This window comes from Oryx dammah, unplaced genomic scaffold (genome assembly GCF_014754425.2).
Source record: "Oryx dammah isolate SB20612 unplaced genomic scaffold, SCBI_Odam_1.1 HiC_scaffold_13, whole genome shotgun sequence".
Taxonomy (NCBI): domain Eukaryota; kingdom Metazoa; phylum Chordata; class Mammalia; order Artiodactyla; family Bovidae; genus Oryx; species Oryx dammah.
Window position 1 is genome coordinate 45,616,940 of NW_024070197.1, and position 23,346 is coordinate 45,640,285.

Consider the following 23,346-nt stretch of genomic DNA (forward strand, 5'->3'; position numbering starts at 1 on the left):
ATTTATTACTTGCATTCTTACTGTCAAATGGCTACCAGAACATTGCTGGGCAAAGCTGAATGGCTCAGCAGACCCGAGGTGCCCCCACAGACACAAAGAAACAAGACACAGAGAAACACACTCTTCTCCTGTCTGGCGCATATTTCTGGTGCTTTGCGTTTAACCCCCATGGCAGTCCTTTGAGGTAATACCATTATCATCCCCACTTTACAGATGAGAAAACTGAGACACAGAGAGGTTTAGGGACTTGCCCAAGGTCACACAGCTAGTAAGTGTCAGAGCCAGGATTAAAGGCAGGCGGCACGGCTCCAGAGCCCATACTCCTCACCACACTGCCCTGGAAGAAGCCCGAGTGTGGAGTATCATGTGCAGTGACCTCCCTCAATGCTCTCTCCATCAGCTCAGCCATCACGGCCCACTTTCTTCTGGTCTCTAGGACAGTCAGACTCAGCCTCTGCTCCAAGTTCTGATCAAAGACCTCCCTGGATCCACACACCTCCGGCCCCACCCAACCTGGTGCCAGGCTGCCTCCTGCCCAACGGCCAGGCTGAGTGGCTGCCTCCTGCCCAACGGCCAGGCTGAGTGGTCTACGGGGCCCAGACCTGCCTCCCTCCCAAGTCCCGACGCTGCCCCTCCTCTGCCCCACACTGGGCCCCAGGATGAGAGGCCAGCTCCTCCGGGCGCTGAATGTGCAGCCAGCACCAGCCCAGAGCCCAGAATTGCAGGCACAGTGCCTTATAAGGCCTCCAGGGATGGGAACCCACATCAAAGCAAGGCCTTGGGGAGCGGGCTGGAGTTCAGTTAGGGTTTTTCCTCTTTGTCTTTGAGACTTCATACTCCTGAGCTTAATATCTTTCCCCACCGCCTGCCCCAGCAGTTCTTTGTCAATCTTTCTGTTCTCTAAGAGCTAACAGATGTTGGTGCCACGGGGTTTCAAAGGCAACTCCTGGTGCCCACAGAACACGGCAAAACTTACAGATTCCAAGAATGCACGGGGCTGGGACAAGCCAGGGGAAGAGAAGGGTGGGAGGCAGGACCCAGCCACCCTGTAACCCTGAGATCCAAGCAGCCTGCCCTGGAGCTGATCCAGGAAATTCCTGGCGAGCTCCCTCTACCCAGCACACTCCACAGAGGCGGCGTTCCTGCACTCGGGCGTTTCTGGGGAGCCAGTGCTGAGGCAGGCAGGCCCCTCGGAGAGTAAGCTCTGGCTGTGCAGGGCAGCGATGCTTCACTCCCAGAACCCAGCTGGACATGAGAGTCAGGCACCCACCCACCCCTTGGGAGTTGAGTGATAGCAGATGCCTTACTTAACCCCTCTGGGCCCCTTTTTGCTCCTCTATAAAATGGGGATTTCGTTGTCAAAGAGGAGTCAGTAAGAAAATGCAGACCAGATACTTAGGACAGTGTCTGATGCAAATGGGGGAAGGGAACACAAGCGTGAACTTCTCCTTCTGCAGCACCCTATTCCTGCCATGTGCTTGGAACACTCTCACATTTTATCCTTGCAAAACCCTAACACCCAGCGATTCAATGCCTCAGTGTTCATCCTGGTGTGCAACACTCATGCGTGTGCACCAGGAAGACATGTTCAAATTCAGTGAGGTTGAGGGCAAGGCTGTTTCTATTAGCCCACAGTCAGAAACACTCTGGACGCCCAGCAAAGGAAAGTGAACTAGATCTACGTGTGTAAAACCACACAGAGGCTCAAAAGAGCCAGGTAGATCTGCACACACTGATACACAGAACCCATGCCACATGCAAGACACACAGGGTATGATTCTACTTGTATACTCAAGAAAACGCCAAACACACACATGTACCATGAGGTCGCCAGCAGGAACACAATACCCACCATTACTCCCAAGGAGGGGAGGGAGACCAGATACAGGGAAACAGAAGTCACAAACTTCATCAGAATGGTTCCAGTTTTTAAGGCAAGCATCTTCCTGTGCCACTTGGGTCATTAAAACGCTGTTTTAGCAAAATCACACACAAGAATCTGCTTGACAAGAGAGGGGCCTGAGGCTCAGCCAGGAGACTAAGTGGCTGGTTCAAGGTCACTTAAGAAGAGAAAGTGACAGGGAAGGGCTAGGGCTCTGTGGCCCTGTGCTCTTGTCTGGAAAATGGGGCAGAAGGCCACCATGATGCACATGGGGCCTCAAGCACAGGCTTTCTGGGGCTCCAGCCCCCCACCCAGCAGCAGGGAGACCCCTTCTCTTGGGCTTCACTCAGGAATCAAGAGTGAGAGGGCCATCCACTTTCTGAGTTGCAATGTCCCCAGTTCCAACATGCACCTCTAACCTTTGTTATTTCTGCCCTCTGAGAGCGTTCTCTGGCCCCCCAAGTATGCGCTATGCACACAGGCTGGGGAACAGGTAGAGGTGCCAGCAGCAGCACTAGAGGGGGCTTCAGGGGGCCTGGAATCCAGTGTCAGAGGCTGGGGACCTCCTCTTCCCCAGAGATGAGAGGGAAACAGGCACACTCTTTCCAGACCAGATTCCAGCAGAGCCCAGCAGACCTCAAGGGGCAGCTTCCCAAGAGAAATGGCACCTCCCCTCAAAGGAGCAAATGGAGGCAGAGCCCTCGGCCACTCCCCTGAGGACACTGCAGCCTCGAGGGGCCACAGGTCACCTGGGGGAGCTCTAGGTCCACCTGCCCTGCACATGTCCTCTAGCTGCAGTGAAGCCAAGTGGAGTTGTCCCCTGGGATCCTTCACATGGGAGCTGGTGGAAAAGACGTCTTCTCTGGTGTCAACGCTGTGCCTCCTCTCCTCTCCAGCTGCTGGAGAAGGTCCACCCAGGAGAGAATGCCCCACCCCCACCCCCAGCCAGAGGAACAGAGAGAGACCCATGCGGGAGAGGGTGCTTGTCCATGGCCTCAGGTCCGGCCATCTCTAACAAGGAGGCCCCCTAAGGGCAGGGATCTGAGTCCATTTTGCTCTAGGATGGGGCTTGCTGCACAGCAGATACTCAAATATCTGTTGGATGAATTTTGAGTCAGACGCACTCTCATCAGCCTTTCCCGGGGACCAAACAGCTAAATTGCCACAGAGGCCACTAAACTGCCCTCCTTGTTCACACCAATTCTTACAACTGAAAACTCTGACCTCCAAAGACCTCAGCACCAAGTCCAGGATCCCCAGCCAAGCTTGGAGGCCAAAGGGAAGAAGCCACCACCGCTGGCTTCACTGCAATACCTCCAAGAGTGTCCCCAAGTTCTACCCCACTGTGGGAGCCCAGGGAGCTGGGTGGGGGATGGGAAGGTGGGCCCCAAGGGCTGCAGCCTGCAGTGCCAGCCTGCGTGTTTGGTCTATGAGGACCAGCACTCCAGGGATGTGTGGCAGTCATTAAAATTCCTCAGATTTCTCCCTGTTTTTAATCTGCTCGAGATGTAATCCCTGGGCCCATGTCTCAGGGACTCCAGCCTGAGCTTGCTTCCTAGACTTGAAGGACTGCTTCTCAGGAAGGTGGACGGTAGGCAGGGGAAGGAAGGGGAGGACTTCTGACCCTTGGGGCCTGATTCTTGGGCTACCACATCCCCCTCCTCTGAGCTCCAGGTCCTAGACCCCACAGGGTACAAATCACCCCCAAAGACGGGTTTGTCCCATCCTGGAGACACAACCGGCCACAGACAGCAAGAAGCAAAGCCCACATCCTGGGCTGTCAACCTGGCAAGCCATGGGCACCCTTAAGCCATTGTCCCAACCTCCCCCAGAACTGGGTCCCACCTGAGCCACTGTGAGTACTTAGTACTTTTCTTTAAATTGGCTCTCTCTGTCCTCTTGAAAAAAAAAAGAAAGAAAACCTAGAGAAGGAAATGGAAACCCACTGCAGTATTCTTGCCTGGCAAATCCCATGGACAAAAGAACCTAACAGGCTACAGTTCAGGGGGTCGCAAGAGAGTCAGACATGACTTAGCAACTAAACAACTGTATAGCACAGGGATCTCTACTCAGTGTTTTGTGGTGACTTAGATGGGAAGGAAATCCAAAAAAGAGGGGATATGTGTATATGCAAAGCTGATTCTCTCTGCTATACAGTAGAAATTAAGATAATACCCTAAAGCAACTCTATTCCAATAAAGATTTATTTAAAAAATCCTGAAAGTCTTGCCATAAGGAAGATCAATAAAATCATGAGTGTGATGTCCTAGTTGAAGCTGAGGTTTAAAAAAAATATGATGCATATGAAACCAAGATGAAACTGTTAAAATACAAGATGTCCACCACTGACCTCAAATCCCATCCCCCCAGTAGAATGTGGAACACGCCCTGGAAAGGACAAGGTTTAAGGAGCCCAAAGTTGAAGTCTCTGCCTGTCGCCTCCACCCTGAGCCATCAGGCTGGTTCTGACAGGAGGGAAGGAGTTGGGGGAGGAAGCGGGGAGGCAGGGAGCAAGGTGAGTACCTGGTGAGGTTGGATGGAAGAAGGTTCTCCTTTGTCAAAGATAAGATGTCCATAGGTGCATGGATTTATCTCTGGGCTTTCTATTTTGTTCCATTGATATATATTTCTGTCTTTGTGCCAGTACCATACTGTCTTGATGACTGTGGCTTTGTAGTAGAGCCTGAAATCAGGCAGGTTGATTCTTCCAGTTCCATTCTTCTTTCTCAAGATTGCTTTGGCTGTTCAAGGTTTTTTGTATTTCCATACAAATTGTGAAACTATTTGTTCTAGCTCTGTGAAAAATACCGTTGTTAGCTTGATAGGGATTGCATTGAATCTATAGATTGCTTTGGGTAGTATACTCATTTTCACTATATTGATTCTTCCAATCCATGAACATGGTATATTTCTCCATCTATTAGTGTCCTCTTTGATTTCTTTCACCAGTGTTTTATAGTTTTCTATATATAGGTCTTTTAGTTTCTTTAGGTAGATATATTCCTAAGTATTTTATTCTTTTCATTGCAATGGTGAATGGAATTGTTTCCTTAATTTCTCTTTCTCTTTTCTCATTATTAGTGTATAGGAATGCAAGGGATTTCTGTGTGTTGATTATATATCCTGCAACTTTACTATATTCACTGATTAGCTCTAGTAATTTTCTGGTGGAGTCTTTAGGGTTTTCTATGTAGAGAATCATGTCATCTGCAAACAGTGAGTTTTACTTCTTCTTTTCCAATTTGGATTCCTTTTATTTCTTTTTCTGCTCTGATTGCTGTGGCCAAAACTTCCAAAACTATGTTCCTTATCTTTGACAAAGGAGGTAAGACTATACAATGGAGAAAAGACAATCTCTTTGAAAAGTGGTGCTGGGAAAACTGGTCAACCACTTGTAAAAGAATGAAACTAGAACACTTTCTAACACCATACACAAAAATAAACTCAAAATGGATTAAAGATCTAAACATAAGACCAGAAACTATAAAACTCCTAGAGGAGAACATAGGCAAAACACTCTCTGACATAAAGCACAGCAGGATCCTCTATGACCCACCTCCCAGAATATTGGAAATAAAAGCAAAAATAAACAAATGGGACCTAATTAAAATTTAAAGCTTCTGCACAACAAAGGAAACTCTAAGCAAGGTGAAAAGACAGCCTTCAGAATGGGAGAAAATAATAGCAAATGAAGCAACTGACAAAGAACTAATCTCAAAAATACACAAGCAACTCCTGCAGCTCAATTCCAGAAAAATAAACGACCCAATCAAAAAATGGGCCAAAGAACTAAACAGACATTTCTCCAAAGAAGACATACAGATGGCTACAAACACATGAAAAGATGCTCAACATCACTCATTATCAGAGAAATGTAAATCAAAACCACAATGAGGTACCATTTCACGCCAATCAGAATGGCTGCTATCCAAAAGTCTACAAGCAATAAACGCTGGAGAGGGTGTGGAGAAAAGGGAACCCTCTTACACTGTTGGTGGGAATGCAAACTAGTTCAGCCACTATGGAGAACAGTGTGGAGATTCCTTTAAAAACTGGAAATAGAACTGCCTTATGACCCAGCAATCCCACTGCTGGGCATACACACCCAGGAGACCAGAACTGAAAGAGACACGTGTACCCCAATGTTCAATGCAGCGCTGTTTATAATAGCCAGGACATGGAAGCAACCTAGATGTCCACCAGCAGATGAATGGATAAGAAACCTGTGGTACCTATACACATGGAGTATTACTCAGCCATTAAAAAGAATACGTTTGAATCTGTTCTAATGAGGTGGATGAAACTGGAGCCTATTATACAGAGTGAAGTAAGCCAGAAAGAAAAACACCAATACAGTATACTAATGCATATTGGGCTTCCCTGGTGGCTCAGAGGATAAAGCATCTGCCTGCAATGCAGAAGACCCAGGTTCGATCCCTGGGTTGGGAAGATCCCCTGAGAAGGAAATGGCAACCCACTCCAGTATTCTTGCCTGGAGAATCCCATGGACAGAGGAGCCTGGCAGGCTACAGTCCACGGGGTTGCAAAGAGTCGGACATGGCTGAGCGACTTCACTTTCACTTTAACGCATATATCTGGAATTTAGAAAGATGGTAACGATAACCCTGTATGCAAGACAGCAAAAGAGACACAGATATATAGAATAGTCTTTTGGACTCTGTGGGAGAGGGAGAAGTTGGGATGATTTGGGAGAATAGCATTGAAACATGTATAATATCATATAAGAAATGAATTGCCAGTCCAGGTTGGATGCAGGATACAGAACGCTTGGGGCTGGTGCACTGGGATGACCCAGAGGGATGGTATGGGGAGGGAGGTGGGAGGGGGGTTCAGGATGGGGAACACATGTACACCCGTGGCAGATTCATGTTGATGTATGGCAAAACCAATACGATATTGTAAAGTAATTAGCCTCCAATTAAAATAAGTAAATTTAAATTAAAAAAAAATAAAGAAGATTCTCATGGCCTACGGATCCTCCTTTTCCTGTAACCACAGGCCCTCCCTCTAGGGCTCACACTTTTGGAATGTGACTCTGGACATGGAGAACATGGCTGATGCCAACAGAAAATGGCAAAACTTAGCATGACCCAGAATGCGCCCTAACCTCCAACCTCTGGGATTTCAGGCTCTTCTGAGGAGATGACCCGACGCAAGGCAGATGGTCTAGGGCCGGGTCGGGTGCGGCGCTCGCTGCTGCGTGACTGGAATTTTCCTACAAGTCAGTGTTCAAAGAAGTTTCTACAGTGGAAACCAGGATCTGATGGGCTTGTTGGGGCGTGGGAGTACCTGAGGTCATGACTATAAAGGACTCAGTGATCATCGTAACCAGAGTCTCCTTGGTAAGGGCTGGCCTATGCCAGAGCTCTGCTCAGCACATTCGATGCACTGCTAAATGCTCCAAACAGCCCCGTGGGTTGGGCGCTGTTGTCACCCCATTTCAGCCACCAGGAAACTGAGGCTTAGAGAGGGGAAGTGACCATCTGATTTTGACCCTGGCTCCTCTGCTTTTGAGGCTTCCCAGGTGGCGCTAGTGGTAAAGAACCTGCCTGCCAATGTAGGGGACATAAGAGACGTGAGTTAGAGACGTGAGTTCGATCCGTGGGTTGGGAAGATCCCCTGGAGAAGGGCATGGCAACCCACTCCAGTATTCTTGCCTAGAGAATCTCACGGACAGAGGAGCCTGGCCGGCTACAGTCTGTAGGGTCACACAGAGTCAGACACGACTGAGGTGACTTCACTGGTCTGTGCCTCAGTTTCCTCATCGGAACATGGAAATAACGGCGCCCATTGGGTGGGGCAGCTGCAGAGAGGCACTAGGAGGGCAGGTGGAAATGTGCAGCACACACCAGGCAGTCGGCAGGTCATCAACACAGCTGTGCCTTCTCTCTCTCTGGGCCTCCTCTTCCATTCTCTGCCCTCCCAGCCTCTCTTCCAGCCCTGCTGTTTTCGGGACATCATGCAGCTGATCAAAGCCGGACCCAGCGAGGCCTCAGCCTACCCCACAAGGCCTTGAGCGGCAGGCCCGGCAGGCTGCCTGCACTCAGCACCTCTTAGCGTCTCTGCCTCTTGCCTGGCCACTGGCCAGTCATGCCACTGCCAGCTGACCCTGCCACACGACCCGTGTGCCACACCCCTGGCCTGCCACGTTGCGGACCAGCCATGCCACCGACGTGCCACACTGCTGGCCTGCCACGCCCCTCAGCCAGGCGCTGATAACAGGAGAGGCCAAAGGGGCTGGGGTGCACCTCTGATCACTGAACAGCTGGGGCTGCCGCTGCCAGCAGCTCCTGGCCTTGTGACAGGCCCCAGGTTGGCTGCCAGGGTCCAGCGCGTGTGCCCGGCCGAGCAGGGTGGCAGTGATCCAGGTTGCTTGTGACAGATGCACGGGCGTCTGTGGACCAGAGAACAGGGCCCCCACAGACCACAGGCCACCTCTTTGTGTGGAAAGGATGTGCACCCCTGCCCAGGGCCAGGACCAGCTCAGTCAGGGGCCCTGAGTGGCCAGGGGACCTGGGGAAGTGTGGTGTTTCTCTCACCCTTGAGAGTAAGAGATTTAGGCTTCTGGCTTCTGGCTAATGTAAATAAACAGATGGAGTACGCTTCTCTTATTTTGAATATCCAAAGACTCCTCATCAGTTTCATGAGAGAACCAGAGAACAGTGGTTTGGGCTAGACTCTAGGACCCTTCTGCTACACACACACACACAGCCCACTACATCTGGCCTTGAAGCTCTTGCAAGAGTCATCTTCCTGCCCCTCTGATACTAGCTGACATTAGGCCTGCCTTCCTCTCTCCTATCCCCCTCCCCACCGCCCCTAACCCCATAACCCAGCTTTGACACCCTTCCCCCAGCTGGACTGCCTGCCTTGGAGTCTCCAGATCCCACCTGTGCTCTTTTCTCCACTGGGAGAGCACTCTCCCCTTGACGGCTGGATGAAGTCTTACCCCTGCTCCACTCTAGTGTGACTGCTGACTCCCAACACCCACCCCTCCACCACCACCAAACTGGAACAGAATCAAGGGTCACCCCCTGGGCTCCCAGAGGATGCAGTTCATTCAGGATCATAGCTAATGCTGTGTTGCCTGATCTGTACCTCAGTGTCCACATCTGTAAAATGGGCCTGTGACTCAGGAGTGCCCCGAGAGTCACATATGAGGTGGCCGTGAAAGAACAGAAGAGTTAAAGATACTGTCTGGGAGTGAGTGCTGTTAGGTGGGCAGGCAGGTGCGGGACAGCTGATCTGTTTTGTTTATAAAGTAGAGTCACATTCTCTGGAATACTTCTGGAAGGACACGCAATAGCTATTCTTGGGGAGTTGAGGTGCTGTCCTTCCCATTGTCCAGGTCTGTAGACTGCCTGGGTTCTCTATTGTCTCTCTTCTTTCTCTTTTTTAAATCAAGAACATTTAGTGTTTTTACACTAAAAAAGAAATTAAACTTTGTTCCATGAAGAATGACACAGCTCCCTGTTTACCCAAAGCTTCCATCAAGCCCCTGGGCTGGCGTCTCAGACTACACTGTCCCAGCCCTGCTCCAGATTTCTTTCCTGTGTCCAACTGGGGCAGCTCCCTCCTTCTTGTTGTTCGGGCCAGAAACCCAGGAGTCCTCCTGCCACATGTCTTCAACCCTTCTGTTCAATCCACAGTGCATCCTGTTGGCTCTGCCTTCAAAAGGTACCCTGAGACCATGTCTTCCCTCCCCTGCACGCACCGAACGCTCCAGGCCAATGCAGCAGGACAATGACAACCCTTTTCTATTCTCCGCACCCACCTCCCACCCCATTCTCCAAGGTCCTCCTAACACCCCACAAAGCCCCACCCAATCTGTTACAACACCTCCCTGCCTTCATCTGTTATTTCTCTGTCACTCTGCCCCAGCCACCCCAGGCCCCTTGCTATTGCTCAAACATGCTTGGCACCACCTCAGGGCCTTTGTCCTTTCTGTTTCCTCTGCCTGGGAATTTTTCTTCAAATATCCTCTCCTCCCACTCCTCCAGGTTTTGGTTGCCTCATCACCTGGGTGAGATCTTCCAAACACCCTTATTTAAACTTGCAGCACCGCCTGTACCCCCTCACCCTCTTCCCCACCTAGCTTTTCTCTGGGGCACTTACCACCCTCTGCACACACAGCAGTGCCTGATAGAGGAGGCAAACCATGAACACGTGTTGATGACTAAACACGGCTCTACAATTATTGACTCAGAAAGACATACCCCGCGTTTTCATCAAAGAGAAAAGCAGTTGCCAAAGAGCAGAGGGAATCCGATTGCATCTGCTAAAATCATCTGCGTGTTTCCATGCCGTGTAGTCCGAGAGGCCCGTGTGGAGGGACCAGCACCACACCAGCACGTTCCCAGAGGTTTGTCCTGGGCACTGGATTCAAGGTCTGCAGTTGTTTGCCATGAATGTGCAGGAGGATTCGTACAATCAGAAGTAGCAGCCAGGCATTTGGGAGAAAACAAAAGCAGGCACCTGAGCTGGTTCTAGAAGGAATGGCACATGGGAGACTGCCCACAGGGTCTTGGAGCCAGTGGGTGGTGAGGTTTACAACTCTCCAGTGACATGGGGTGGAGAAGGTAATGGCACCCCACTCCAGTACTCTTGCCTGGAGAATCCCAGGGACGGAGGAGCCTGGTGGGCTGCAGTCCATGGGGTCGCTAAGAGTCAGACACGACTGAGCAACTTCACTTTCACTTTCATGCATTGGAGAAGGAAATGGCAACCCACTCCAGTATTCTTGACTGGAGAATCCCAGGGACGGAGGAGCCTGGTGGGCTGCCGTCTATGGGGTCGCACAGAGTTGGACACGACTGAAGTGACTTAGCGGCAGCAGCAGTGACATGGGGGCTTTTCCAGTCCTCGCTGGGAGAGGTGGAAGCCCTGAGCTTCTCAGCACCTCAGACCCCGCTGCTCCCTCCCACAGCCATGCTGAGCTCGCAGACCATAAAAAGACCACTGCTGGAAACCCACCGCTTCTCACTGCCTTTGGCTGCACACACATAGGAAGTCAGGGGCTGGCGAGACCCTTCTTTGTGGTTCATGTAATGCAGACAAGGTTTTGATTCCAGAAATGGCACAAGGCCAGCTGAGCATGTGAAACTGGGCTGTCACTGGGAGTGGGGGAGGGTGGCAGCTGCCCCCCGCTCCCTTCCCCGAACCCGCTGCACACCAAATTCTGCAGTTTCCATTCACAGGCAAGGAAGGAAGGAAGGGAAGAAAGAAGGGAGGGAGAGACAAAAAAATAGGTTTTGGGGATCAGGAAGACAGCCCCTATCTGGTCTGGTCAACCATCTACGTTTACGTCACCCCAGAGTGGTCCTCTGGGAAGCCGATGGAGGTCTGGGAGATGCCGTGTGGTTAACATCCAAGGTCTGAGGATGTTCTGAAGCCTGGGGGCAAGACAGCATCCCCAACAGTGACTCCATCCATCACAGCTATACTTTGTTCCATCACAGTCCTTGGGTCTTCTGACTCACCCAACAACCCTGGGAGGTCACCAAGGTCAGCTATCATCCCCTTTTACAGATGAAAAGCCCGAGGCTCTGAAAGGGGAGGCAACAACGTGGTGCAGTGGGAGGGCCAGGGCCTCATGGGACCAGCTCCTCGGCGGGGCAGGATACCTGGTGTGAGTCCATTGGGCAGTGGAAGGCAGGCGTGTCCCACACGCACACCCAGACCACAGGCGCTGGGGCCAGACTGGCACCCCAGTTCAGGAAGGCCCATACCCCTCCAAAGTGTCCCCCCAGAAAAATGCCACACAGACAAAATCGCACAGTGAGCCTTTTCGCAAACTTGAGGTTAAGGACTCTCAGAGTACTACAGATGGAGAACCCAAGTCCTCAAAAAGCAACAGGATCTGCTCAGAGTCACAGAACTGAAGAGCAGCAGGGCCATGATCAGAACCCAGAGCATCCAAAGCAGGCAACAAAAGACGAGGCCTCACAGGGGTTGAAATAAAAACCAGAGTCTCTCAACTCTACCGGAGGCCACTGCGGGAGCACTCTGACCAGACTCTCCAGGTGCCAGGACCAGTGGTCCATGCAGTCTGGGGAAGATCTGGGGTTCTGCTGTAGGATTTCTCAAGCCTTTATAGACTGTTCTCATTAGGAACCCCTGAGGTGTCCACAACATGAGGGATTTTCCCATCTTCTCTAGATTCTTAGATGTAGACTCACCCCTCTGTCTCATTTACCATTTTTGCATCCGCCCAGCCCCCATTCAGCATTCAGTCCCTGCCATCAGCCCAAACCAGTGAGGTTTCTTCAGAGAATAATCCCTAATGCTTTGATGGGAGAGTCAGAGAACCACAAGTCCGCCCCTCCACCCTCCACCAGGTGGCCCCAGGCCACTGACTGCCTGGACCAGGAGAATGAAAGCCCAGCTTCCATGCCTTCTGTGGGGACTGTCTCTGAGCCACAACTTACAGTCCAGAGCTACCCACAGGGTCAGGCTAAAACCAAGACTCTGCCTGAAATTGTACCTTGCCTGCTCCTTCCCCCTCTCTCCCCCGCCTCCCCCTCCCCACGCCCGCCCCACTGCTGATATGTTCTGGGAGAGCATCCTCCAGAAATCACTGACACACAATCCTTGTCTCAGGCTCTGCTTCTGTTTCTGTGAACCTAAGCTATCTCTCCACTGAACTGCCTGGTAGTTGGAGGAATCCTGATACATTTGGTGAATTCACAGGGAACAGATGGGCTGATTAGTCTCAGACAAAGGCATCACCCCATGGCCAGGCCAGCGAGGTCAAGGACCAAGGGTCTTCATGCCAGGGCTTGGACCTGAGTGGCAGGTAGGTGAGCACTGACATTTTTTTGGTAAGATTTTTTTTTTTTTTTAATGTGGACCATTTTTAAAGTCTCTATTGAGCTTGTTACAATATTGTTTCTGTTTTATAGTTTTTGGTTTTTTGGCTGCCGGGCATGTGGGAGATTAGCTGCCGGGCATGTGGGAGATTAGCTCCCTGACTGGGGATTGAGCCCACACCCATGCACTGGAAGGCAAAGTCTTAGCCACCAGACTACAAGAGCAGTCTTGAGAATGGACATTTCCTCCCACCTGCCACCCACCTTATCCCGACTTTGAGAAAGCCTCCTCTTCTTTGAGGCCTAATTCAAGTACAGGAAGGCCTCTCTGAGCACCTCAACTGGCGCCCCCACCCCTCCACCAGACTTCCCTCGCTACTATCCACAGCTCTCAGACTGCCTTCACAGACTGTGTCTTCGGGGGGTGTCCAAGGCTGAAGCAAAGCTCTTGGTCCCTTTCATCACCTCTGCAGTGGGCACCTGTGACTTGGACAACGTCCCCTCTTCCCTCAGCATCCACTCTTCCGTCTTCTGGCAACCAGGCAATTTTCCGTAGAAAGCCACCCCTTCACAGGCTTGCCAGATTTTACAAATAAAAACCACAGGACACTGAGTGAAGTCTGAACCTCAGATTCAGTCACTGTTTAGTATAAGCCTATGCCATGCAGTACTTGGGATATACCCATATTTTTAAAGAGGGAGTCCCAGATGGCCTTACTGGTAAAGGGCTTGTCTACCAATGCAGAAGACATAAGAGATGCAGGTTTGATCCCTGGGTCTGGAAGATCCCCTGGAGGAGAGCATTGCAACCCACTCCAGTTTTCTTGCCTGGAGAATCCCACGGACAGAGGAGTCTAGCAGGCTACAGTCCATAGCATTGCATAGATTTTAAAATATGCCTTTATTTGAAATTCAAATTGAACTAGTCACCCTATATTTTATCTAGAAATCTTCCCCTCCACCATTTTCATCCAAGACGTGTGGACAGGACTGATTTCTCCCCCTAACCAGACAAGGAAGGACACATGTCCCCAGATCTGACCAATGAGAACTCTGTACATCCCTGGTCACAGGGATTGGCCAAGTATGGGCACGTGGCCCAAGGTCAGTCAGTCAGTTCAGTCGCTCAGTCGTGTCCAACTCTTTGTGACCCCATGAATTGCAGCACACCAGGCCTCCCTGTCCATCATTAACTCCCGGAGTTCACTCAGACTCATGTCCATAGAATCAGTGATGCCATCCAGCCATCTCATCCTCTGTCGTCCCCTTCTCCTCCTGCCCCCAATCCCTTCCAGCATCAGAGTCTTTTCCAATGAGTCAGCTCTTCGCATGAGGTGGCCAAAGTACTGGAGTTTCAGCTTTAGCATCAGTCCTTCCAATGAACACCCAGGACTGATCTCCTTCAGAATGGACTGGTTGGATCTCCTAGCAGTCCAAGGGACTCTCAAGAGTCTTCTCCAACACCACAGTTCAAAAGCATCAATTCTTCGGTGCTCAATTTTCTTCACAATCCAACTCTCGCATCCATAGGTGACCACTGGAAAAACCATAGCCCTGACTAGACGGACCTTTGTTGGCAAAGTAATGTCTCTGCTTTTGAATATGCTACCTAGGTTGGTAATAACTTTCCTTCCAAGGAGTAAGCGTCTTTTAATTTCTTGGCCGAAGGTCAAAGAGATGCAATCCTGAGGACATCTGCTCTCTTTCTGGTGACATTAATGAGATGTGAGAGTAGGGATCTGACACTGAGGAAGACATCTTACCTCCTTACAGGGAGAGTCTGTCTAAGCAAAAAGCCATCAAGGAGGGAAAGAGAACCAGGAGGTAAAACAAAAGAAAATATGCCGTGACAACACTGTGCATCCGGATCAAACTATGCCTGAAGCTAGAGCTTCTCCTGGACTTTTCAGTTACATGAACAACTAAATTTCCCCTTCTCACTTAAGCCAGTTTGAGCTTGTTCTCTGTCATGAAAGAGTTCTGCTCAATTCAGCCTCCTCTCACCCCACCCACCGCTGGGACAATAGTGGGCACAGAAGCTACGCTCAGAGAGTATTTCAGCTGCATATGTCTGTAACTTTACACCTCACTGTGCAAGGCCGTGTGGGATTATGGGAAAGCCTGGGCTTTCGAGTCAGGCAGGCTGTTCCCATCCCAGCTCTGTCTCGTCCTTCTTCCAGGACCTTGCATGAATAACTCAACTCTCGTGAGCCTCAGTTTCCTCATTGGTAAAAACAAAGATTCTCGTACCTAGACCTGGCCTGCCCATATAATTTCACTGCCCAAACCAGGACCCTTCTGAGAGTGAAAGGGGGCAATTTTAAGAACCAGGCCAAGACCATAGGAACAGCTGGAACTGTCTTGGGTAAACAGGCCAGGGGTAGCATGGACCTACAGCTGACCTTGCCCACCTCCTCCTGAGCCACGGTCAGTGTGTGCCACCCTGTCCACCCTCCCCTCTGCCCAGGACACTCCCCCCACTCTCTCCTTCTAGCTACTTCCATCTCAGCTTTAATGTCCCCTCTTGGAGGCACTATCCTGTGGCACTCAGACTCAGTGTGGTCCCCACTCTGTACCCTGGCCACCCTTGTTACCCTCAGGGGTCTTTACAACTACTCCTTATGGATGGCCAGTCTCCCACATGGCTAACTCATCAAGGACAAGGACTGTACATTTCTTCTTCATTCCTGAAGGCCCTACAGACCTGGCCCAGTGCCTGGAATACAGAAAAGGGCAGCCAAAAAAGGAAACAGTTAACCCTCCTTTTCCTCCTCTCTACAAATCCCGTATTTTCTTCGTGTTGATAAACCCAGCTTGGGTGAGCTGTCAAGCAGGGCCAAATGGGACCAGGATCACAGAGTGGGGAGGGTGTGGGGCAGGGATACGGCCTGCCCCCAGCCGGCCAGGACACGCTAATAATGGTCTCAGAGCCAGAGACTCGGGACGGCAGCCCCAGGAGGCCCCACCCAGCTCAGCAGTCCCTAGGCGGCAGCGACGATGCACTGGCCCCACGACAGTTTTCATTGATCTGGGGCCAGCGGAGACTGGACCCAGGCCGGCTGCCTATTCCAGAATCCAGCCCTGGCTCCTGCTCAAAACGCAGGCCCGGCGTCTCCCCGTGGCCCCAGCCAGCTTTGTCCTCGGCAGCCACAGCCAAGTCACTGCCCAGAATGCAAATCGGGCAGGTGCAAGGGGCCCCTCCAACCTGAGACCAAGGCCGTGACATCCCACACACAGCCCCAACTGTTCCACCCACGAGCAGACGGCGTCCCCTTCGGATGCTCAGCCCCTTCCCACACAGCAATCCTGGCTTACCGCAGGGAGGTCTAGCTGCTCGAGTTCTCAGTCCAGACAGGCTCCCAGCCTGAGGTCAGCTACCTGGAGAACACTTTGTCAGACCAGCTGCTTGACTCGCGCCCCCATCCAGATGCCACAGCGCTACTTTATTTCCACAGGCTCCCTCCTCTGCTCTACAGGCCTCAATGGCTCCCTCTTCCTGACCAACTCAAATCCCTCTGTAGCCTTGCCCTTCCTTCCCAGGCCTGCTCACTGGGAGACAATGGTTACAGGGGTGGAGGAATACTAGCCTGGGAGCCATACACCCTGCCTCATTTTCACTATTTGTACAAAGTGAGGAGACAGGGCTCCAATGGTCCATGATTCCACAGCTCACAATAAAGCCAGTCCAGCCAGGTCCTGACCTCTTCATCCTTCTGCTCTTCAGGCTACCCTGAAGGGCTCTTGCCCACTTACAAAGCCACTTACAAAGTCATCTCTCAAGACGGCTGCTCTCAGGAGCAAATGTGCCTTGAGGAGAACGAAGGTGATACGTAGGATCTGAATGCTTCCCTCAATCAGATTCTGGATCAGCCCAGCACGTAGCTCCCCTGGCCCCACACCTGCTGCCCCGGGAGTGAGACAGACTGAGAAATGGCAAACACCTAAAACACTAAAACACTCCAGGCAGGATCCCAGCAGCTCAGCTTACGGATATCTCAAAAAATAATACCTATCAAGGTTAATTTCATGAAAGGTGGACTCCTAATGGCCATCAACTCAAATGATGTTGCAGGGGCCAAGAGAATCACAAAGTGAGGTGGGGTCCAGATTCAGCCCCGGGTGTGGGTCTTGGCTCTGTCACTGACCGTCTGTGAGATCCTGGGCAAGTTGTTAACTTCTCTGTGCCTCAGTTTCCTCCTTTGTATCATGGGGAAATAACAATACCTACCTCGTGGAGTTGTTGTGATGCTTAAATTAGATAAAGAAGTGCTTAGAACAGTGTCTAGCTCTATATAAATAAGAAGCTCTTTATATATATATAGAAGATTCTTTATATATAAAGAAGCTCTATATAAATGTTGGTTCAACAAATAAAACTAAAGGTTAATATAAACTACATAAAGGGTACTCATAGAGAAGAAGAATGATTCCCCTCCCCACCAAAAAGGATGACTTTAGAATACCATTAGACTTAAAGAATACCATTAGCATTTGTTGGCTTTTACATATAGGAAGGTATAAATTTTGCTTTTTCCACTGGAGGTATGCCAGTCTTATATGAGATTACTGATATGTACTTGTATTATCCTACAAGCACAGAAGGATCAATATGGGGAGATGACGTTGGGCCAAACAGTCCTGGAAAAGGCTGGGCCTCTTCCAGAAACAAAGGCTGGACTGGCAGGAGAGGTTACTTACAATGCCAAGGTCAAAAGAGGGATTCCACATCATTTGCCTGCCCATTTCCTTTAGAGGGGAGCAGGAATGGCCCAGACTGGAGCCACCATGCCCCAGGAGATGAATCCTCAAGGTGGCCCCACTAATTAAGGACTCTACTAGCAAGGCATAGCCCCACCTTCATAGTGCCCCTGTTGCAGCTGATACTTCACAAGGTCAGGGGAGAGGGCCTCTTGCTGGCTGTTGGGCCCACTGGACTACAGAAATGCAAAACCAAACAAAACCCCACGAGTTCCCTGTAGACAGCACACAGTTGTTGCTTTTTCCTTTATTTTTTATTTTTTTAATCTACTCAGCCACTCTCTGTCTTTGGACTGGAGACTTGAATCCATTTCCATTTAAAGAAACTATGGAAAGGGAAGGATTCACCATTGCCATTTTGCTTATGCATTCTGTTAGTCTTAATTTGTTTGCCCTCTTGCTGTCCTCTTTCCTGTTTTATTGGATTTTTTACTGGCATGCTTTTACTCCTCTCTCTTTTTCTTTTGTGTAGCTTCTGTGCGTATTTTCTTTGTGGTTACCATGGGGCTTACATAGAATATCTCAGTTATTAGAGTCTATTTTAAGTTGCCAAAAACTTAGGTTCAAAAACTCAAAGATAGAAAAATTCAACACTTACTTCTCCCCCTACCACATTTTACATTGTTGTTGCCACAATTTACATCTATTTATATTGTGCATTTACTAACACATTTTCTAGTTATAGGTATTTTAAATACTTTGTCTTCTAACTTTTGTACTGGAATTGAAAGAGACTTGTGTGTATGCATGCTAAGTTGCATCAGTTGTGTCCAACTCTGCGACTCCATGGACAATAGCCCACCAGGCTCCTCTGTCCATGGGCTTCATCAGCCAAAAATACTGGAGTGGGTTGCCATGCCCTCCTCCAGGGGATCTTTCTGACCCAGGGATTGAAACTGCAGTTCCTGCAGTTCCTGCATTGCAGGCAGATTCTTTACCACTGAGACACCAGGGGAGCCCCTAAAAGTGACTTTCAGTTCAGTCACTCAGTCATGTCTGACTCTTTGCAACCCCATGAATCACAGCACGCCAGGCCTCCCTGTCCATCACCAACTCCTGGAGTTCACCCAAACCCACGTCCATTGAGTCAGTGATGCCATCCAGCCATCTCATCCTCTGTCATCTGCTTCTGCTCCTGCCCCTAATCCCTCCCAGCATCAGAGTCTTTTCCAATGAGTCAACTCTTCGAATGAGGTGGCCAAAGTACTGGAGCTTCAGCTTTAGCATCAGTCCTTCCAATGAACACCCAGGACTGATCTCCTTTAGAATGGACTGGTTGGATCTCCTTGCAGTCCAAGGGACTCTCAAGAGTCTTCTCCAACACCACAGTTCAAAAGCATCCGTTCTTCAGTGCTCAGCTTTCTTCATAGTCCAAGTCTCACATACATACCTGACCACTGGAAAAACCATAGCCTTGACTAGATGGACCTTTGTTGGCAAAGTAATGTCTCTGCTTTTGAATATGCTATCTAGGTTAGTCATAACTTTCCTTCCAAGGAGTAAGTGTCTTTTAATTTCATGGCTGCAATCACCATCTGCAGTGATTTTGGAGCCCCCCAAAATAAAGTCTGACACTGCTTCCACTGTTTCCCCATCTATTTCCCATGAAGTGATGGGACCAGATGCCATGATCTTCATTTTCTGAATGTTGAGCTTTAAGCCAACTTTTTCACTCTCCTCTTTCACTTTCATCAAGAGGCTTTTTAGTTCCTCTTCACTTTCTGCCATAAGGGTGGTGTCATCTGCATATCTGAGGTGATTGATATTTCTCCCAGCAATCTTGATTCCAGCCTGTGCTTCTTCCAGCCCAGTGTTTCTCATGATGTACTCTGCATATAAGTTAAATAAGCAGGGTGACAATATACAGCCTTGACGTACTCCTTTTCCTATTTGGAACCAGTCTGTTGTTCCATGTCCAGTTCTAACTGTTGCTTCCTGACCTGCATACAGATTTCTCAAAAGGCAGGTCAGGTGGTCTGGTATTCCCATCTCTTTCAGGATTTACCACAGTTTATTGTGATCCACACAGTCAAAGGCTTTGGCATAGTCAATAAAGCAGAAATAGATGTTTTTCTGGAACTCTCTAGCTTTTTTGATGATCCAGCGGATGTTGGCAATTTGATCTCTGGTTCCTCTGCCTTTTCTAAAACCAGCTTGAACATCTAGAAGTTCACAGTTCACGTATTGCTAAAGCCTGGCTTGGAGAATTTCGAGCATTACTTTACTAAGCATGTGAGATGAGTGCAATTGTGTGGTAGTTTGAGCATTCTTTGGCATTGCCTTTCTTTGGGATTGGAATGAAAACTGACCTTTTCCAGTCCTGTGGCCACTGCTGAGTTTTCCAAATTTGCTGGCATATTGAGTGCAGTACTTTCACAGCATCATGTTTCAGGATTTGAAATAGCTCAACTGGAATTCCATCATCTCCACTAGCTTTGTTTGTAGTGATGCTTTCTAAGGCCCACTTGACTTCACAGTCCAGGATGTCTCCCCACTGTTATTACAGTATTCTGTATTTGTCTATGTATTTACCTTTACCAATGAGTTTTATACTTTCTTACATTATCGTGTCATTGTTGGACTCTTTAGTGTTTCTAGTAAGGCAGGTCTACTGGCCTCCCTCAGCTATTATTTGCCTGGGAATAATTTTATTTCTCTATCATTTCTGAAGAAGTTTTGCCAGGTATAGTATTCTTGGTTGGCAGGTTTTTATTTTTCTTTCAGTACTTTTAAAATATCAAGACTTCAAAAATATATTAGCATTCCCACATTTGCTACGGGATTATTCACAATAGCTGGGATGAAGAAACGATGTCTCCTTTAGTAGATGACTAGATAAAGAAAATGCAGTGTGTGTGTATATATATATATATATATATATATATATAATTGAATATCACTCAGCCTTTAAAAAGAAGGAAATTCTATAATCTGCAAAAACATAGACCAGCTGCATAGATGAATGTTATGCCAAGTGAAATAAATCTGTCACAGAAGGACAAATAATGCATGCTTCCACTTATATGAGGAACTTAAAAGCAGATTCATAGACTCAAAGAGTAGAATGGTGTTGCCAGGGGCTGGGGAAGGGTAGAAATGGAGAGTTGCTAGTCAATGGGCATAAAGTTTCAGTAAAGCAAGATAAATAAGCTCTAGAGAACAGCTGTACAACACCATACCAATAGTCAAATAAAACATATTCTTGGACACTTAACAATTTGTTAAGTTAATTTAATATGTAAAGTTATTCTCATGTTAAATGTTCTTACCACAATAAAATACAAATAAAGTTTTTAAGCATAAATAAGTAGGGACTTCCCTGGTGGTCCAGTGGTAAAACTCTGTGCTCCCAATTCCGGGGGCCTGGATTCAATCCCTGGTTGGGGAACTAGATCTCACATGCTGCAACTAAGAGCTCACATGCAGCAATTAAAGACTGCACATACATCAATGAAATTAAAGATCCTGCGTGTCACAACTAAGACCTGGTGCAATCAAATAATTAAATAGAAACAAATATATTTTTAAAAAGCATAAGTAAGTCAGTGAAGAAGAAAACCCATAAGGACAATACAGGTTTTAAAAGCCCTATTAAGTCACAAGTAAACTTTACCATTTAAATAAAGTAGATTGATTGGTGGAGCCGAGCGACTGGTTCATGGGGACTCATTTCTATATTCTTTCGTGTATGATTGAAATTTGCTATCATGACTACTTTTCAAGGGGTTGGGAGGAAGGGCAGCTTAGCCTGAAAACTAAGAGCAGGACTTTGAATCCTTCTGGGAGAAGCAGTCAGATCCAAGGCTCACCAGGCATCGGCTAGTCAACAACCAAGAAACTGTGATGCTGGGTTCTTAGAAGATGCTAGATTTCTTTTAGGCACAGCAAGATCACAGCAAAACAGGAGGGGCTAGCTGCTGCGCTGCACTGACTGTAAGCTAGCTTTACGATTATTGACTCATTAAACCATCACAACAACCATAAGGTTCTCATTACTATTTCCCCATTCTACAGGTGAGGAAACTGAGGCCTGAAGCAGTTAAGAAACTTGACCAAGTGGCTAAGAAGTGTCAGCCATGGGATTCAAAACCAGGCCATGCTCTAGGCTGTGCTCTAACCATCATATTGAAGTGCCATTCCATGTCAGCCCAGAGCAGGTCATGGTCCAGCAGGATCAGATATAAAAACAATGAAACAATGGGTTAAAGCTGTAGTATCACCATAGCTTTGGAATAGATTTCATTACAAGTGCAGTAAAAAGTTGGTAACTATGGTATGCACCACTAGGTTATTTGATCTGTCATTCTAAATGCATACTCGCAGTCCCACATACTTATGGGAATTCAACTTGAAATTAGCATTTAAATCTTTAAGAAAAATTGGCTCCTCAGATAGACATGTAAGTTGAATGAACTGAGCAGTGAAAGTACAGATAGGCACAGGTGCCCCTCTCCATGCTGAAGTCACCTGGACGTCAGGGAATCCCAACAGCACCACAGTGCTGACCCATCACCCACACCGGGCCTGCTTCACTCACCACCAGCCTGAGTTAGCCACCTTTGCCCTGAGCAATTCTGCTGACTAGGACCCTCTGGGACCCCCTCTACTGATTCAGCTCTGGCCTTAGTGACATGACACATCCCAGGGGCAGCCAGACATCCAGACGCAAGTCATGCCTCAGAGGTTCTCAGGTTCTTTCAGGTCCATCAAGCTATATGCAAAGTGCAGAACAATTTTTTCATAAATCACTAGTTCAGACCAGTGACTTCAGAGGATTGAAGCTATCTTGATATTCAAGATAATACTTTTCCCTCCTATGTAATACAAACGTAGGTTGGATTAACAGAATTGCATCTATATCACTGTAGATGATTCTACTGTCACCAGAATAGGATAGACCCCACCTGGAAAATGAGCTTTGTATGTAAACAAGTGGGTCCACTCGCCTTGCTGTTGGAAATGTGGCCTGAGGGGCAGCAGTCTCTATATGCAGAGTCTCAGGCCCCACCTCATCTACTAAATCAGTATCTGGATTTTTACATGATTCTTACATAATTCATATGCACATTCAAGTTCAGGAAGCCCTAGTCTACTGATAACCAGAAAGATGACTGCATAGTTCATTTCAGTTCAGTTGCTCAGTCGTGTCTGACTCTTTGTGACCGCAGCACGCCAGGCCTCCCTGTCCATCACTAACTCCCGGAGTTCACTCAAACTCATGTCCATTGAGTCGGTGATGCCATCCAACCATCTCATCTTCTGTCGTCCCCTTCTCCTCTCGCCTTCAGTCCTTCCCAGCATCAGGGTCTTTCCAAATGAGTCAGCACTTCATATCAGGTGGCCAAAAGTATTGGAGTTTCAGCTTTAGCATCAGTCCTTCCAAGGAACACTTAGGACTGATCTCCTTTAGGATGGACTAGTTGGATCTCTTTGCAGTCTAAGGGACTGTCAAGAGTCTTCTCCAACACCACAGTTCAAAAGCATCAATTCTTTGGTGCTCAACTTTCTTTATAGTCCAACTCTCACATCTACTGAAAAAACCATAGCCTTGACTAGATGGACCTTTGTTGACCAAGTAACCTCTCTGACTGCATGGTTAGAACTGGTATTTGTTTACTTAGCAGGTACCGAGCCCTGTTTTAAATACTTTAATTACTCACATAAGCCTTGCAAGAATGAGGTGGGGACTATCGCAATCCCCATTTTACAGATAAAGAAACTAAGATTCAGAAAGACTAAGTAAGCTACTTCAGAGCACACAGCTTCAGAGAGGTAGAGCTGTCAACAGAATGGTGAAGAGGTGGAAACTCAAGCTGAAGACCCCAGATGATCTGCAGGAGAGGGTGGGAGGTTTTTTCCTTTCTACAAAGTGAGAAG

General features: G+C 48.6%; 1 protein-coding gene and 1 non-coding gene across 2 annotated transcripts in view; one reads left to right on the top strand and one right to left on the bottom strand.

The window, feature by feature from the left end:
* Positions 1 to 23,346, bottom strand: part of NKD1 (NKD inhibitor of WNT signaling pathway 1) — a 92,651-nt gene that overhangs the window by 32,831 nt on the left and 36,474 nt on the right. The gene's annotated exons all lie outside the window — the stretch shown is intronic.
* TRNAC-GCA lies at positions 6,260 to 6,331 on the top strand. Its single transcript has one exon. It is a non-coding gene; the product is annotated as a tRNA-Cys (tRNA).